The sequence below is a fragment of the Sus scrofa genome, chromosome 2 (assembly GCF_054392235.1).
Source record: "Sus scrofa isolate SSC_HxYL_T2T_F1_AM1 chromosome 2, Sscrofa_HxYL_maternal_Yorkshire_Landrace_v2.0, whole genome shotgun sequence".
Taxonomy (NCBI): Eukaryota; Metazoa; Chordata; class Mammalia; order Artiodactyla; family Suidae; genus Sus; species Sus scrofa.
Genome location: NC_139384.1, coordinates 46,577,596 through 46,596,571, shown reverse-complemented (window position 1 = coordinate 46,596,571; position 18,976 = coordinate 46,577,596). Strand labels below are relative to the sequence as shown.

General features: G+C 44.2%; 2 long non-coding RNA genes across 2 annotated transcripts in view; both read left to right on the top strand.

Annotated features, from left to right (window-relative positions):
• LOC146405362 (uncharacterized) overlaps positions 1-18,976 on the top strand; it is a 166,772-nt gene that overhangs the window by 11,864 nt on the left and 135,932 nt on the right. The gene's annotated exons all lie outside the window — the stretch shown is intronic.
• On the top strand, positions 1,567-17,911 carry LOC146405363 (uncharacterized). Its single transcript, XR_014837248.1, has 2 exons — positions 1,567-1,687; positions 14,244-17,911. It is a non-coding gene; the product is annotated as an uncharacterized LOC146405363 (long non-coding RNA).

Below are 18,976 nucleotides of genomic sequence, written 5' to 3'. Positions count from 1 at the left end.
TCCTAGTTTCTAATACTAGATTATCTGGCCTGGGGCCCACAGCTTGGGAGCCCTTCTTAGAGGGTGATATTTTGTCAGTGGCGAACTGGAAAATCCATGACCTTGAATAAACCTGCAAAATCTCCTGGGAGATCAAGCCTACAGGGACCACCAGGGAGAGACCCTTTGCCCCCTTTTACCTCTTATGAACTATTTTATGTAAAGTTCTTAGTTCTGGAAGGCGTGACCTCTAGACCACATCTTCAGGACTGTGAATGGTGAGCTTGTACACCTGTTTATGATGAACTTGTACACCGTGAATGGTGTGCTTGTGCACCTGTGAATGACGAGCTTGTACACTGTGAATGATGAACTTGTGCATCAAGGGAAGCTGCCTCAAACATTCAGACATTCTCATTATGACCCCAAGAGAAGAGATAGGAGAAGTACCTCACTCAGAATCACATAGCTGGTCACCATGATCTAACTGAATTTTGAATCCAAGTTTGCACGATTTCAAAGTATGCCTCTCTGCTCTGTTGCCACCTGAAAAGGAGGCTCAGAGTTCCAGGAATCGTGATGGATATCCATTTTCCCCAAAGAATGAACTTGGCAAGTGACACCAATGTTCCCCTGCCATCAGCTCACTTTTGGGTGGCTTTCCAAGTGCCAGGCATCCCCCTGGGTGGTCTCAACATCCTAAAGTATTTCTGACAGTGGAGCACTCATTGGCAAAGAAAAGCTCGCCCCCAATTCCTACACTGGACAGACCCTGTAGGAACTTTATTTCCAAGTCTAAGGAGCAGCGAAAGAAAATGAAAAGGCATCAGGGCTACGGGAGCTTACATCCCGGGGAGGGAGCATCACCGCTCCCACCTCCCCACATGGGCTGGGAATTGCATTTGTGTTTAATAACAACTTTGATCCCTCTGCCAGTGCAGCGGTCATTGAGAAATCCTGACATAAAGAAGGTATCTGGGAGATAAAGTTTTGCAAGCGATGATTACTAGCACTTAAGTTCTCTTTTTGTTGAAAGGAAGAATCCCAGAATGAACAGTGCATTGAATGATATGACAAGCAAGTACTTGATCCCTGTCCAGCTGGAGGGGGATTGTACCCATCAGCAGCTTTTTAGCTAAGGACGTCTTTATATTTCCCTTCTTTGTCTGGGCCTCTCTAGTTCCTCCTTTTACTTCATGTCAGCACTATATAGTAGGTATGCCAAGTGGTTTTGAAATTTAAATTACAGTCTCTTTTTCAGATGTTATTGGAAAGAACATGTAATTTATAACCACGTGTTAGGAGTACAGGATGTTCATGGTCCACTGCCAATTTTTCTTTTGTAAAGTTAATAAAACTTTCATAAAACACTTATACACTTGTATATTTCATGGTAAAGATTTTTTTTATCTCATAGGCTAATGTAAAGATTTATTAAAACCATTTTTTTGTTAAGAGGAGTGTCAATAGTTTGCAGCTGAGTGTAATTTTGAATCCGTGGAAGATGACGGTCTGATGGAAAATGACAGTAACAGCTTTGTTGATTTAGCACTAAAAATAAAGGAGCCTTTCAAATGAGAGAACGCTCTAATATCCAGAGTGGGCTAGAACGCACTCAGGCCAATGGAGGCGAGCTGGAGGAGCCGGCCACCAGCACTCCAACCCCTGGCAAGAGCGGAGAAGGACTGGATGGAGCCCAGGTGGGAGGGTAAGCGGCAGCCCCCCAGGGATTAGCTGGCAGGAAGGTTCCTGTTGGGGAGGGAGGGAGGAGCCAGGGAGGAGTGTTTGGAGCCTGCATTGACTTCTTGAGGCAGAAAACTCTGGGATCTGCCTGTCTCTGCCGGCACTCCTAGCCCTTCTAGACCTCTCTGAGAGCAGTTATTCCTGAAGGTCAAGTGCTACAGGAGATGAACTAGCTCACTGTGGTCCATCCTGCCCTCCCCTCCACTGCCGTCCACCTCCAGCAATCCACATCTACTCCAAACTGGTATCTATTGAAAAATTATCTGAAGGAAACTCATTTAACTTTTTTCTGCCTATACACCCCAGGATCTCAGAAGACCCTTTTCTGATTTTTCTTTCTTTTTCTTGTCTGCAACTGGTAAATGGGTGTGCTCTCTTGAATGGGATTGAGCATTGAGTCTGTAACAGAATTCAATAATTTAGGGTAAGTAGACCTCTCAGAGCTTCTGTTTTCTTCTCCATGAAATGTGGATGATAACTCCTACCTCCAAGCCCCTTTATGAGGCCCTTCTGAGATTTTCAGTTTGCAGAGCATATGGATGGACTTTGCAAACTGCAGGTAGCGGACATGGGAACTCTTCATCTTCCAGGTGGGATCCCTGGTCCTTTAGAAGGAATGGTGAAGGGGTGGCAAAACACTTGCTCAAAGACCCTCATTCTCTCAAATGTTGAGACAGGCTGAATTTATAAACAGATTTTAAAATTGAGAGGAAGGGATGTTTATTAACTGTGTGCCATAGATCTTTCCATGACTAAGTGCTATCTATGATCCCCATACACAGTGAAAGTAGAACTACAAAAGGTTAACCAATCAACCTTAGATCACAAAACTAGCAAGATAGCCAGGTTTCATATTTAGGTCATTCTAATGCCAAATCTTTTTTTTCCTTCTTCTTCCCACTCCACAATATTAGGAGCACCAGATGCTCTTGACTGGTTCTACATGCTAAGTGCCATGCTAGGCACTCTGCAAGCCTTCTCTCCTGTGATCCCCATGCCACTCCTGTAGAACCACTCAGGCGAGGTGGGAATACGGGGAAGGCTGCACAGGTCAAAGTGAGTGGCCTCCATCCTGATCACGGCTGACCTGCCCTTTAGAGTTGTGATCTCCCTAGAGAAGGAGCGGGTGTGCTGCTGAGGAAGGACTGCAGGGGGTGTGGGTGCCTTTGGTGAAAGTCCCCAAACTCTACCTACTTTCTTCTCCCCCAGGTGAGGGTTGGCCCCCGAGGTCTGGCTCAGGACCCTGGGTCTCTTCCCTGGCTCCTTCTCTCTACTGTCCCCTCCGGCCCCATTCCATTATTCTGTCTATTCTGCCTTCTTTTCCTTGCTCCCTCTCAATGGAGCTGGCACCTCCCAAAGCAGCATTTCTCCTGGTAACCCCTCTGGCAGCCCTGAGGCAAGAGCCAGACCCCTTCCTGGCTAAGGATCGTGGTTTTCTTTGCTGGATCTCCCTCTAGCCACCTCTCTCCCCCCATTTACTGACCAATTTCTATTCCTCATGGAGGTTTCTGCTTAAATATCATTTCTTTAGGCCTTTCTTCACTCCTCTCACTAGAGGAGGCCATCTCTTTGCACACTTTCAGATCATCTTGTGTTTTCTCATCACTTCTCACAAGTATAAGTATAAAATTATTTATTTGCTGTCCATATTGCCTGCTAGACCATGAGCTCCAGGAGTCGGGGAGCCACCCCTGTCTTTTCATTTCTGTATTCAGTGCCCAACACATTACTGGGTAAATCCTCTCTGTGACCTCACACTGTTGCCAGATCTTCCTCCCTTCCAGATAAAAGCCCAGAGAGCCTCCTACCTCTACACCTGGCCCAATTAGTGACTGTGCCCTGTGTCACCTGTGCAGTGTCACAAAGTTCTCTTAGTAGAGATTCTGGGTAATAGCCTTCACTGGTGTGCTTCTGAGGGAAGGTGCAAACTCCTAGGTGTTAGGAGGTGAGAGAGGGTGGCCCACAGCCCTGCCTCCTTCCACATTTCAATACCTCTGAAATGCAGAGGCATGGGGAGCATTCAGCTCCTGGGAGAAAACAGAAAAGAGAAATCAAGACTCCAGGTCGAGAAGTCCCAGAGAAACAAAGAGAAGACCCCTGCAAAGACTTTGTCATTGTCTTTTGGGGGCAGGGACTGGGCAGTTGGGACCAGCAGGTGCACAGCCTGGAGTGTGGATGCGGAATTTGAGCTGAGATGGCGCCCCTCTCCAACAGACTTGGAGAGGGCTGTGATTCAATTGAGCAAGCTATTTCCAGGGTCCTGGGTTTTCTCATGGCTGTTACTGCTAATCTTGCCTCTGTTGTTGCTTTTAGAATGAGGCAGTGTGGTCCAGTAACAGGGGCCACCTCTAGTGAGCACAGGAGCTAAAGCCCCAGCCTTGCCCAGATCCTCCTAAGCATGCTCACAGCACAACCAGGCTGAGGCCCCTTGAGTGCCATCAGCCAGCTCCTCCGCCAAGGGCCCAGAACAGGAAGTGATGGCAAGGCTGGAAGGCTCACCATTCATCTATCTAGCTTGAGATAATTTAGCAGAATGGTCAAGTGTTCAGGTTCTACAGTTAGACCTTCAGCTTATTAACTTCGTCATCTTGAGGAAATTATTTAGCATCTCTATATCTTGTTATAATTATAAGCAAGGCCAGTTCCATGAGCATTTGACCTCTGCATCTACTTTGATGCGCGGCTCTCACCATCATGGAATTTTTCATGATTTTTTAACAAGAGGCCTATATTTTCATTTTGAACTAGGTTTGGCCTTGCAAATTATGCAGCTGGTCCCTATTATAAAGTAAATATTTGTTATAAGACTGAGGGTAAGTGGGAGTTTCTGTCATGGTGCGGCAGAAAACAAATTTGCCTAGGAACCATGAGGTTGAGGGTTCGATCCCTGGCCTCGCTCAGTGGGTTGAGAATATGGCGTTGCCATGAGCTGTGGTGTAGGTCACAGACTTTGCTTGGATCTGGCATTGCTGTGAGTGTGGTGAAAGCCTGTAGCTCTGATTAGACCCCTAGCCTGGGAACCTCCATATGCTGTGGGCGTGGCCCTAAAAAGACAAAAAAAAAAAGAGAATGAGGGTGAGTAACGATGAGTTAAGGCAGGTCCGTACCTGGCACACATTAAAGGCCTAACATTAAGGGCCATTATTATTATTGCTTCCTGGGTTATCTACCAAGTATTTCATGTAGCTCCAGCTTTCTAGCAGGTGAAAGGGCATCTCTAGGCTTTAAAAACAGTCAGGACAGGGCCTCTTTAATCCTAAAACAGAAGTCAGGCTAAATAAAGAATCAGAGACCTTGGCTGGCATCATGGCATATTTCTTCAGAAAACCCATGGAGTATGAATCAGGCCAGCATGGGGCAGGCTGTGGGGAGGACACCAGGAGTCTCCTGGGTGACAGACTGCCCAAGAATCAAGTTCATACTTTCCTCTCCTTGTGCCCCATTCCCAGTAACAGTGCCACTCTGCTATACCTGCCAGCCTGAACGTGTCTGATGCTGTTTTGCCAGACCAATCTCTCATCTCTGCCCTCCTGCATCTGGGAGTCAGTGACTGGTTGCACTTTCCAGCTGGGTACATACAAGGTAGTAGAAACAGGTGGCAGAAAATTGGCTTCACTCTTCATTCACCTGGTTGATAAATTAAAATGGCTCTGTCTCTCTCCAGGCCTCTCTAACCATCTCAGGCTCTTCTAACATGGGCAGCCATGGCCAGTGGTACCTCTTTCCTTTACTCTTCTGATCTCTTTACATGTTATTAATCCAACCTCTGTCTTAACCCAAGTACTAGAATGCCTTTGTCCATTTGGTTCTGAGAATATTATCATTGTCACTTTGTCTCTCTGCTGTGTCCTCTAGAGAACAGAGGTCCCTTATTGAAAGGAGGCATTTTCTATTGCATTGGACCAAAATCTGTTTTTAAACTATTTCTTTATTCATAACAGCTGGATACATGGCACAGCCCCTAACATTTCATTATGCAATCCCAGGTATTCTTGAACAGAGAGAAGGGGCAGGAGAATCAGAAGGTCCCTTCCACTGTGGGGTATCTGAAGAGCCAGGGAGGCATAGCAGGCTAGGCTTTGCAAAAGGGCCTCTGAAATTCAGCCTAGCACTTTTTCTTCCTGCTGCATGATGTTGTCTCTATTGAAAGATTCTCCTTCCCCAAACACAGAGTACAACAATTCTAGTGAATGCATTGCCAATGATAAACTATGTATGGACAAATAACAACAGTGACAAAACTGCACACAGAGACAAGGCAGTCTGTGTCGGGGAAGAAAGAGAAAAATAAATGAAATTAACAGTGGGAGACAAAAACAGAGGAAAACCCAGCAATTAGATTAATCATAGACTTCCAGGAAATTGGCCCAAATTTCTTTAAAATCTTGTTGATTGTTATTCAGATTGAAGGGTTCCCTCAGCAAGATCAGCCAGAGCCCACCAAGCTTGCATACCAATCTGCTGCATCCCACATGCAAGCTGCTCAGATCCCACATGCGAGCTGCTGTGTCCCTGCTACAATGGGTCACCTGTGCAGATGTGAAGTCCAGTGGGGTCAAGAGACAATATTTTTAGTCTAAGCTCTCTGGGCAACTCTCTTTGGGACTTTGAACAAATCATATCACTTTCTGGACCTCAGTTTCCACATCTGTTGAGTAAACAAGTTCTACCCTTCCTTCTTAAGTCAGTGCATTTTGAGAGGTTGAAGAAAGAAAATAGATGTGAAATTCTTGGGTAGACCAAAAGTGCCATGAAAACATAATATAAAGTATTTTCGGAGGCAGAAAGAAAGCAGGATATTGCCCAAGGTTCAAACACCACCCCACTCCACGCACTGGGGTAAAGGAAGAGCACTGTGGGGCTACATCTAGTGAGTTGCTACAAACATGTTCCAAAGCCTTCAGATTCAGTAAAACCCTCAGTACATCTTGACCCAAATATTCCTCCCTTTTTTATGATCTGCATTTAAAAGTAAATTGAATGACCTATCTCTGGATTTATTAATGCTTAAATCATTAGGATCTTGGCTTCAGAATGCTCCTAGATTGCCAGAGGAACGTCAGAGCTTTTAAATGCCTGGAGGTCGCCCTTCACCCAGGGTGAAATAATCCAAGCATAAAATGGTTTAGGTTTGGTTTGAAGGATTGAGTGCCTGAATTCCTCTTGGAACAGAATTCTTCAAGTATGACCACTTGGAGCTCAATGTAAAAAAAAAATATATATATATATATTGGCTGTCTACTAGGTGCTAGGCTCTGTGCTAAGTGCTCTGCATGCATTATTTAATGTAATCCTTACAACAATCCAATGTGGTAGATTCTATTAATGTTCCTATTTTAAGGATGTAAAAAAAATAGGACAACCTTAAGTATTATAGAAAAGATTTTGACCATTTTTTCTCTTGGCTTCTGTCTTTGAATCCCTGAATCCCATTGAGAGAAAAAAAAAAAGGAAGAAGAAGTAAATAACCTTATTACTGAAAAGGACCAAAACAGCCATCCAGTCTTACATGTGCTAAAATATGTCTCCATTAGATTTAGTAGATATAAGCATTTGGACATCAAATAAGCTTAAGAAAAAATAAAAAGTAGAATCATGTGCTGCAGGACTTTTCAGGGCCTTTGAAATGAATGTTCAGTGCACGTCTCTAGGAAGAGGATAATCCATGCAGCATTTTCCAACTTATTTCATGATAGAAGATTTTTATCCAAAGAATTCTAATATTCTTCAGCAAATTATTTTTCATATATCATATCATTTTGTAAAGCAAGAAATATTGGCTTAGTCAGGAAGAATAACTTGCCCCACATCATAGTGTTCATTGTAAAGTCAAGACAGCAACCCAGATGTCCTGAGTCCAGGCCTAGGTCATGTTCCAGATTCCACTACAACAAAGGGAAGTATAATAAGAAGGTCAATTGTGGGTCTTCCAGAAGTTCAAGCCACAAGGGCCACACAGCATCACAGACCACAAGCCACACATTTGAAATTCAAATAGTTATAGGTATTGTAAGCTAACAGAGAGGATATTGTTTCAGTAAACTCCTTTGTGCTTTAAGGGGTTATATTAGTTAGAGTTCTCCAGAGAAATAGGAATGGGGTGCGGGGGGAGGGTTGGGAGATTTATTTGAAGAAATTGGCTCACACAATTGTAGAAGCTGGCAAGTCCAAAATCTGCAGGGAGGGCCATCAGGCTGGATACCCAGAGAAGAGCTGATGTTGCAGCTTGGGTCTGAAAGCAATCTAGAGGCAGAATTTCCTTTTCCCTAGGGACCTCAGTCTATTTTCTCTCAGTGCCTTCAACTGATTAGGTGAGGCCCGCCGAGTATAGAAGGTAATCTGCTTTACTCAAAGTCTGCTGATTTAAATGTTCATCTCATCTTAAAAATTACCTTCACAGCAACATCTGCATTGGTGTTTGAACAAACATCTGGCCCAGCCAAGTTGACGTCTAAAATTAGTGTAAAATTAACCATTGCAGGGGCTATGTTCCTTCCTGTCCTAGCATCCTCATTGACAGAATGTGAAAAGCACATCTGGAGATCACCCCTGGCTCTGGGCTTCCAGCTGTGTCTGGCATGGACTCAGTGGCACCATGGAGATGCCTTGTGGGTTTCCTCATTAGTGCATGAGGCGAAGCAGAGGAAAAGGAGGAAGCCTGAGCTGGATCTATTCAAGGATTCTACCCTGCTGCCTCCCCATAGCCAAAATAGGTCCATTTTTATCTGTTACATATTAGATTTCCATTTACACTGATACTAAAATCTACTAGAAATTCTCTCGGTCTACATAGGCTTATTATCTCCTCCAGACCCTTCCTCCTCAGAGTGGATTCTAAAGACCAGCATCATCAGCACCACACAGGGGCTTGTTAGACATGTAGAAGTTCAGGCCCTATCCCAGACCAACAGAACCAAAATCTGCATTTTAACATGGTTCCTGGGTGGCTTGTAAGCACTTTAAAGACTGAGGAATAAAGCTTGAGACCTCAAATCTTGGTGGACAGAGACCAACCCAGCACCAGACACAGAGTAGGCATTTGAGAATTAATTCTTTCCTGAATGATGGCCTGACTTAGGAAATTGAGGCACAGAAGGGAGAAAGGTATCATAATCAGCAGAGAATTGGTACCAGGAAATAAGATTCCCTGGTTATGTGTTCCTTGTGCAGTAATATGACTCCTCCCAGCAGAGCCCAAGTCCTTGCTGAAAACTTAAGTCTCCAGTCTGAACATTTCAGAAACCAAGATGTTCCAGTAGCAATATCCAAGTTCTTTGCATTTATGGGAAAACTCCTTATGAAGAGTTCTATCTGATAAACAAAATCAACTGGCAAGAATAAGTGGGTTCCCCTGAGAAGAGGCCCCTTGGCATGGAAGAAAACCAAACTGTTATCTTAACCTGCAGGTACATTCAAACAAAAATAAAACCCCCCTTCTCTGAAACCATGGGTCCATCTGAACTGCCCTTTCCAAAAGAATTGGAAATTCTGAGAAGATGATCAGTTGAGGAGTTAATTTGCAGTTGTGCTAAACTGCTAGCACTGAGGCTGTCATAGGGGAGAAGGAGAAGCAAATGGAGAAATCTTTGATCCTCAGTTCAGCCAGCTTCTTCCAGAAACTTGAATGGGAGATCAAACATGAACAGCAGTGCAGGCTCTGGGCTCTGTCCAGGGCTATAGGAATCCAATACTCCAATAATCATCCAACTTCGACAGAAGTCAACCCAGGAAGCTCACCAAGGAAAAGACCTGACTAAGAAGAGGAAGGAAGCCGTGACAAAGGAGGGAGAGGGAGAGCGGGTTGCACATGACCTTGGGCTGCCTTCATTGTACTCCTCCTATGCATTTCCTCCCTTATGCAGGCAGCCTTTCTCACAAAACTCAAAAATAACAAAGATGAAGTTGAATATCTGTGTTTCCAGACTCAGCTAGTAGTTCCAGGGCTCGGTCTTGGGTTTTCAATGCTAAGGACTCATACAATCTCCCGGTAGGGAATGGACTTGCTGTGTCATGGGCCATGCCAACACTTCTGCCCAGATCACATGTGATATTCACCATAAATACCCTCACATTGGTATAGCACCTTGTAGTTTACAAAGTGCTTTCACACTCATTATCTCATTTGTCTTGTGGTAGGTGGGGTGTGTGTGTGCTCCAGGGGCTCTGAATGGATCGCTGAATGCCTCTTTATCCCATTTTCACTCGGTGAATCCCAGTCATAAGTGATATACAGGACAACTTAATCAAAGTCCAGCAAACTCTCCCGGTGTGGACACTTATATCACCACCAATGCAAAATCTCATTACAGTCACTGGAATACAGCCAATCGCACTAATATTTGGCAGACGGCATGGCAGATAGGTAGAACAGCACCTCTCACAACTGTCTGACTGTCCAGACTGATGCCACCTTTCCTTGACACACCCAAACCCATTGTATAGAGCAGATACTAAGTAAAAGTACCTTGGGACATAATCTTTACTCACAGGCTTGGTCCTGAACAAGTTAATTTAGCTTGCAAATATCCTGGACACCTGCTGGAATACTGATTCTTCGTTTCTTTCTTCTCCATCCAAATCTCCCCTTCCCCTCACCAAGATGTGCTTTATGACTCTGACCTCTTATTAACGTCAACCACAACCTAGAAACCTACTGTGCCCAAAGCTTACTGCAGTATCATTCTCTTCTAATTCCTCCTAGCCTACAGAACACTGTGCACCAAAGACAAACATGTCCATCTTTGAGGTAAGAAACCCGCACCCCAATTGTGAGAAATCTCCTGGTATGGTCTCCTGCAGAGCTAGCCCCCATAAAGAGCACCACAATCTAAAGAGAGAAGCCAGCAAAACCCAGTGAGCTCTGGAGCTGTTAGGTGTGGTGGGCTAAACAGTTCATCCATCACTAGGTGAATTGATACAACTAATACTTAGGGGTAATAAATAAAACCTAGTCTCTTCCCTTAAGAGGCTTCGAGCCCAACAAGGAAGATAGACATTCAGCCTGCAATTAGTCCTAGGGGATAGGGGTTGTAATAGAGTTCTTGAGTCTTTTGGAGGATGTTGCAGGGAGCGCTGCCACGCTGAACAGCTTCAGCGGGCTCTATTCACCTTAGAGGTGGCTAATATAATCTACTGGGAGGGCACATCCTCAGCATTAACTCTGCAGAACCTGACCACACAATGCCAATGTTTACAACACATGACTGTCCCTGGAAAAGGTGGAGATTGTATCCTTATACTATGAGGCTTCTGACCCAGATGAGGGCCCTCAAGTCTCCCAGATCCGGGATAGCTGCATGGGGCTTATAGGAAAACAGGGCAGATACAGTCTCTGAAGCATCTGGTCTTTGCAAGACAGGCATTACTGGAGAGCCCATCTAGCTTTAAAGTAGAGAAAAGCGTGCAGGCTCTGTGCTCAGACAGAGGATTGAGGCTCCAGATCTGCTGACTGCAAGCTTCATGATCTTGGGCAACCAACTTGTTAATCTTCATTCCTTCTTCTGTTCAAAGGGTACACTGATACCCTTCTCATAAAGTTTCTTGTGAAGATTAAGTGTAAAATGCCTGGCATACCATCTGGCAGACTGTCAAAGCTTTTAAAATGTTTCTTCTTTTCTTTCTTCTTTCCTTTTTCCTAAGCTTAGTATAAAGATTATAGAATTCAAGAGTTGGAAGAGAACAAGAGATCATCTAATCCAAGTTTTCTCACTTTATATAGATTTGGGATCTGCAACACAGTTTGGAATTAATCTGCTTATCAATCATCAAAACATTCCAAAAATAATATTGAGAAACTATTATCTGCTTAGATGAAATCACTCTGACCATGTGGATAAGGCTTAATTGTCCCTATAGTTTTATCATCTATAAAGCAAGGATAGTAAAATTCTGACTCCTTAGGACTAATGTGAGGTTTACATTAGAAAATACAGGCAAAGTATCAATAGTTCTGTTTAAATGAAGTCTTGTTTAAGGGTGCAGATGACTTGAGCATGCATGAGGTAGAAAAAACAAACTTGTATTTTTTCTATCTAGTTTTTAAAAATCCAGGTTTTTCAAAAGCAGAGGATCTAAAGTGTCAAGAATTCTGGAGTTTCCTTCGTGGTGAGGGCAGAAATGAATCTGACTAGGTACTATGAGGCTGCAGGTTCAATCCCTGGCCTTGCTCAATGGGTTAAGGATCCAGTGTTGCTGTGAGCTGTGGTATAGATAGCAGACGTGGCTCGGATCTTGCATGGCTGTGGCTGTGGCATAGAGTGGCAGCTGTAACTCTGATTGGACCCCTAGTCTGGGAATCTCCATATGCTATGGATGTGGCTCTAAAAGGACAAAAGACCAAAAAAAAAAAAGGAATTCTTACCATCACCCTTTGAAACAGCAAAAGAGGTCAGGGATAGGAAATCTCTCGTTTTATACACAGATGGATATCTCGAAACTGAGGCTCTCTGTTCTGTCTCTTCCTGCTCGTTCCAACAAAGAGGGTGACTCGGAGTGCATTCAGAAGGGACAAAACTGGTAGCAGGGGACTGAGTATTCACTTTACAAAACCCTGGGGAAAGTTTACCTTTCTGGGGCTTTATCTGAGTCCCCAAACAAGAACCTCCTGAGATTTTGTCTCTTAGCAGTTTACATTTCACTCAAACTTTCTCCAGGGAGGTAGAAACATAACTACTGGTGGGATGGTCTTTGTACGGTAGTGTAAAATTATTGTGATTATTGTTGGAGGGGTGTCCACTTTCATGACAGTCTGGCATCTGATATTTACTGAGCACTTACTATATACTAGGCATATTAGATACACATTTTTATTCATTTATACACACATCAACTTGTGAGGGAACCATTTTTCCCTACATTTTCCAAATGAAACTTAAAAGGTTCTGCTTGCTCATGGCCACACAAGCAGCAAGTAGATATGTAATTCTGAATCAAACCTGACTGCCAGTCCTGTCTGCTTTCCCCTGCATGACTCAGCCTCAGATCTGCAGCAACTGGCTTCCTCTGGTTTCACAGCCCCTTTTGCTAGTTATCTTGATATCATTGGATGCAAAGAAGAGAAGTTTTAAACATCAACATGTAAATATTATGATTATTTAGTTCTTTCTGCACATCAAGTATGACCCACTCCTTAAGAAATAATCCAAAACGGGAACTGGAAGACCAGAAAGATAGTTCTGAATTAAAATTCTCTATTGGCCACTCACAAGCCATATGACTGGCCAGTCTGTCTGGGCCTTAGCTTCTTTATCTATGGAGTAGTAGGGGAAATCTCAGAAGATTCTTAATGGGTTTCAATGGAAAAAATGTCCCAGACCATCGTGGAGCTAGAAATATGATGTCTTTCCCTGTTTCAAAAGCAAATTCTCTGGAGTGAGTCTGGTTTATGTTACGGCTTCTTCACTATCTAAATATAGGAGTTTAACTGTCCCTCTACCATATATAATGGGATAACAATAGTATTTTCCTTATGGGATTGATTAATGATAGGATGAGTAAGTGTAGATTATTAATATATGTAAAGTGCTTAAAATAGCACCTGGCACGTAATACATTCTGTGTAAGGTTTAGCTATCTTTACAGTTTCTTTCCTTCCTCCCTGTCTTCCTGTCCTTCATGCTACCAAAGGACAGAGGTCTCTTCCTGACAACACAACCCATTGGAATTATCAATTTTCAGACCATGGATCTCCCCTCAGCATCAAAAGAGTTAAGATCCTTTCAAAACCCAACGCTGAGCCACATGCCGCTCCCTCTCCTTTATAGAGGCTAAGGCCTTGATCATTTCTTAATGTAACTACTTCAGGAAATTTGTCGCGCTAATAATGTTAATATGCCTTATTTCTACACTGCTCACGCCCTGAGCTCTCAATCACTTCAAAACACAGTGATTGAAATTTTTCAAAAGTCTTTGATTTGGAAGTTGTTATGTAGAACACTAGTCAAGTATAAATATGGCAGAGTGATTTAAGGCGGTTGGAGCAATCCAAATGTTTAAGCTTGTTTCAAATAATTATCAATCTTTCTGCTCTGCATTTTCAACACCCCCCTTCATTTGAAAGAGTGGCCCTCGCTGAGGCCTGGAGCACGTTGTTGAGGCTGCTGAGTGCCTCTCTGTTCCCCACACTGTGTCTCCTTGTCATAATCACATTATTAAATCCTGAATGGCTTGTGCTGCTCCTGGTATCAGACTCGGGTCATAGAGAGAACTGGTCACCCTGGAATCTAAAGATCATTCTATGGCTCCATCTATCCAGGCAAACTCTTTCTGGGCCAGGGCTCTGAGGTTGTGCAGCCAATGGGATGGTGCTCTCTGATGGCCTTGAATCAATCAGTTCCCACGCCCACATGGAGGCACTGGCCAAGCATCTGCCTTAAAATTCTGGTTCCTGGAGGGACCACATGATGCTATTCTGGGCAGAGACCCTTTGTGTACCACTTCTTACCTTATCCCAGCCAAGTGCCCCTCCAACATTCTACTTGGATGGTGACAGGTTCTCACAGGTACCTGCTCTCTCTGCCTAGGTGCACATCACATGCCTCTTTCTTCCTGCCCTGAAACTTCTTTGAAATGAAGGTGAGAGGCAACCATGCAACCTACCAGCCATATGCACACACCACTGGAAGCACAGGCAAGCAAATGACCAGCAGACTACCCTCCACCAATGGAAGAGAAAAGCTGGTGGAAAAATACGTTCCTCTTTCATGCTCCAAGTTCCCAGTTCCATCACATATTTTCTGAGGCTCCTTCAAAGGCCCTGGTAAGGGCAAGCATCAGATGCGTACAGCAGTGGCCAGTTTCTGAGCACATCCTCTTGTGGCCTTTCCTTCCAAAGCTGTTTCACTCCTTCAGACCTCTCTCCAGTGCCCTCAATAAAGTACCTGCACACAACTGCCTCTGTCTCCAACTCTGTTTCCAAGGAAACTCAGGAATCACCCATCCCTAGGAGGATTAAGCTCAGAAAAAATCCCAAGCCCCCCAAAAATGGACTTGGAAGGACCAGAGCATATGGATTCTTGAGAACAAAAGGAATGGAACCAGAGATACTTTAGCAGAGAAGGACAAGGTGACCCAGCTGCCTGAGCACAGAGTGACCAGAAGGCAGTGCTATCTCAGCACAAAGGGTCTGCTTGACACAATTTTTTTCAGCACCAAAAAACCAGCAGACTGGATCACTGCATTGAAATTAGTTCAGATGGCACCGTTACCATAGCACAGAGGACCGGGGGCCTGAGCAGAGGAAGATCAGTAAACACAATCACTTTGGACAGGAGCTTCAGGTAAAGCAATTGCCTCCATATAAATGAGTTTCTCCAGGTCAGAGGACCCAGGCCCAGGGAATCCAGGATGGAGACAGGCAGTCCTTTCTCTACCTCTCCCTGCACCACCACACACAGAGCACACACCACCCCATTGTTCCCACTCTTACTTGTGGAGGGCACATGCAGGACAGCATGGGGCTGGGGCTCAGAAGACACGAGTTAAGACCACTCTACTCTTGCACTGCCTGTGTGACTTGAGAAATTCATGAAACCGTGTGAGAAACCCCTGCCTCTTTTATAAAGGGAGGATAGCAAAACATGAGAGAGTGGATTATCAAGGTCCTCAGCGAAGTGGTGAAGTGTTAGATACTTAAGGCTGCCATTACCATTCCCTATAAAAGAGGTATTTCACTGAGCCCAAGAGGAAGGTACATTTATCATTATCGATGTTATTTTACTTATTGTTATGTGAAACTTGCATAGCTCTAGTTTACAAAGTATTTTCACATTTTAAAATCTATTGGGTCGCTAGATCCTGTCAAAAACTCCCCTGGCAATGATCCCTCATTCTAGAGAGGAGGAAAGTGCAATTCAGAAGGTGATTTCCTCAAGACACTCAGGCAGGGAGCAGCAGGCCTGGGACACAATGCAGGACTTCTGGGTCCGTATCCTTACTGTGTCTCTATGTCAACATGCCAGAAAGGAGAGTTGGACACCATGACTCCATGTTTTTCAGCTCTAATTGGAATGATGCCAGGAGATACCAATTCTGCTTAAGAACACTGAGATGATAGTGTTCTGTCTCCCTGGTCCCCGGGGCCATTCCTAGGTAGCACTCACATCATGCTGTCGTATCAAGAAGCTTCTCAGGCCAGTATTTAAGTAATAAGACATGACAGGCCATGTATTTCTGGGACATTATTACATGCCTGAGCTGGTGGTAGGAGGCCGAGGCTGAGGAAATTTCTTTGAGCTCCACTTTGACTATTATAAAAGATCATGTATAAGTCAACATGGGGTGGGGGCTAGCTTCAGAGCAGACAGACACTCAGAAGGCAGTGTTGGCATGGCTGTGACATGACCACCAGGCAATCCCACAGCTCCTCCGCCTCTGAATTCCCAAGCAGTCTGATCATTTGAGTCCTAAGAAGCATTCAGGTTCAAAGTCATCCTCAGGGTTCTGAAATTGTCAGGGCTGGTGATGCTGGAAAGTCACTCCTCCCATTGTGTCCATCACAAGCCAGTGTGATGTGATCCGAGTGAATCTGGACTTAGAGAATCTGGGAAGAGACTCCCTCCCAGCACACTCCTATACTTGCCATTGGGTAATCGCTGGATTTGCACGTCTCAAGGTCTTGTGGGTTGTGGTTGTGGTTTTACACTCCATTTGGGGGAGAGGCCTTTACTCTCTGCCAGGTTAAATGACTAGCAGGCATTAAAGATGGCTGTCAAGCTGATCAGAAACAGACTTCTGGGCTGATCTGCAACTGAATCCCTGAGCTCTGATGTTCCAGCCAAGGTTAGGCAAATCCAGGCCACATGCCTGGTCTCTTCGGGTGTTCTCCTGTGTAGCATCCAGGCTGTGATTAGGAACAGTAACATTTTCCAGAGACTTTACCCTCAGGGAACTGATAATCTGGGAAAAGGTATAAAACAAATATACTCCGATAAATCCAATATGGGCAATAAAAAGAAATCCCAAGACCATGTCATATTTACCTATATCCTCAGTGTGTAGCACAAGCTGAGGCTAATAGTTACTCACTCAATGCCTGTTGAAGGGATGGAAGTGCCCTCGGCACACAAAGTGCTAAAGGAGCACATGTGCTCTTAGCCTCAGTTTTTCATGCTACAAAGAAAAGAAAGTGAGACTTACTTTCCCTGCCTTTCTTGCATGGTTAGAGGGAGCATTAAAATATGAAAATTATATCATAAGCTGTAAAGCACTGCTCAGTTGTAAGTGATTTACAATGAAGGATGTAATCACATATCTGGCCAGTGGTAACTGGGACGACTCAAACTTTCAAGAAGAGACTTGAAAGTTTGGGGGGAGGGGGTGGTTCATAAACATTTTCAGCCTCTTTCCCCTTATTCCCATTTCCCCTCTTAGTAACTTATACTAGACCCACTTTACGAAGAGATTTGGTAATGTCAACCTTGTATGCTCATAGAGTTGGATATGAGGTTTCATCTGGACTCAGTGGGGGAGTGCCATGATTGATTAATGATGTCTGCCATGGACCTGGGTTGGAGACTAACAGCATGTATGGCATTTATTTTGCCATTCATTGTCCAGACCCTCATTTTCTCATTTAGTGCAACAACTTCCTAATTGGCCTCCATCTTCTGTCGTCATCCAACTCCAATCCACTCTTGCTACTGCCACCAAAGTAGTCTCTTTCCAAAACATAAATCCAACTACAATGTCCCCCTACTAAAGTCATTCAAGGATTTTCTCCTTGTTTCACAGAATGTAGCCAAACTCTTCAGCAAGGCCTATGAAGCCCTCAGTGATTTGATCCCTACCCTGCTAAGTCATTCTGACCCAGCACCCCAAAACTTATCTCCAGCTACACCAAGAGAGCATAGCCAACTTCCTCCCCAGACACACTCTGCCCAACTCTTCTTCTCATCCTTAGCCCCTAATGTATTTGTTCACCTCTGTGAAATCTTCCCTCATCATCTTCAAGTAGAATTCATCTCTCCTCCTAATTCTCTAGGGCATCCTAATCAGATATATATTATAGCATCTTTCCTATAAAAGGTACTTCTCTGCTTGCTTGCCTCCCTTCCTAGACTGAACTTTCTTAGTACAGGAGACCATGTCTTATATATACACACTTTCTTTCATCCTGGGCACTGCATATGGGATAAAATACATGCTTAGAAAATATTTGAAAAACAAATAAATGAATTATGGAATGTACAAATTGGCTTAATATACACATGGACCTTTCTGTGGATTTTCTTCTTCAAAAGTCACCATCCTTGGATTGGATTGGATCTAGGGAGGATACAGACCTAAGACAGCCCTTCTGTAAGCTGGGTAGTACCTCATGAGCTGTTCCATCAGGAGAATTCCAGTGAACAGGTCTGTCATTCGTCATGGACTAACAAACCATGTCTTCTCTCTCAAACATCAGAACTTTAGACACAGATAGTTAACAGCAAGAGTAGATGGCAGAAAACACAAGGTAATGGCCAACTTGGTCACCAGGAGACATCAGAAGCTACAAATAAATAGAATGTATGAGCAAGACAAAGATGACATTTATCTACATGGAGTAGAGAATAGGATAGATTATTGGCTAGTACCAATAAGAGGGTAGAAGCAATCCATTCTGGTCTCTGAGGGGTGCTCTCTAGAACTACCTTGGATCCTGAATAACTTCCTGTTTTTGCATATTCTAGCTACAGTGTCTATTATACTAAAACAAGTGACTGTGTTTCTGCCAAATCCGGAGGGTCTTTTGGGGAGAGTCTTATTTAAAATACAAAGTACATCATCCCATGAATAGTGCAGGTGGGCTTCAAAGGCCAGAGCCCTTTGAATTCTACTGTTGACCTCAGAGCTAAGCAGTATGGTCAGGGATGGCCCACAGCTGGTTCCCCTGGTGCCCAGTCCTGATGTGAGCCTCACGCATACAGGACTCTTTAGGTATGTAGATACTGATTCCCACCTGGAGGTTCACTAAATCATCACATGTCTGGGGGGAGTTGTTTTTTTTTTTTTTTGCTTTTTAGGGCCACGCTCACGTCATATGGAGGTTCCCAGGCTAGGGGTTGAATCAGAGCTATAGCTGCCAGCCTATGCCACAGCTACAGCAATGCAGGATCCGAGCCGCACCTGTAACCTACACCACAGCTCACGGCAACACCCAGATACCCGACCGACTGAGTGAGGCCAAAGATCGAACCCACATACTCATGGATACTAGTTGGATTCATTTCCACTGCACCACAATGAGAACTCCATGGGGGAAAAATGATTAATT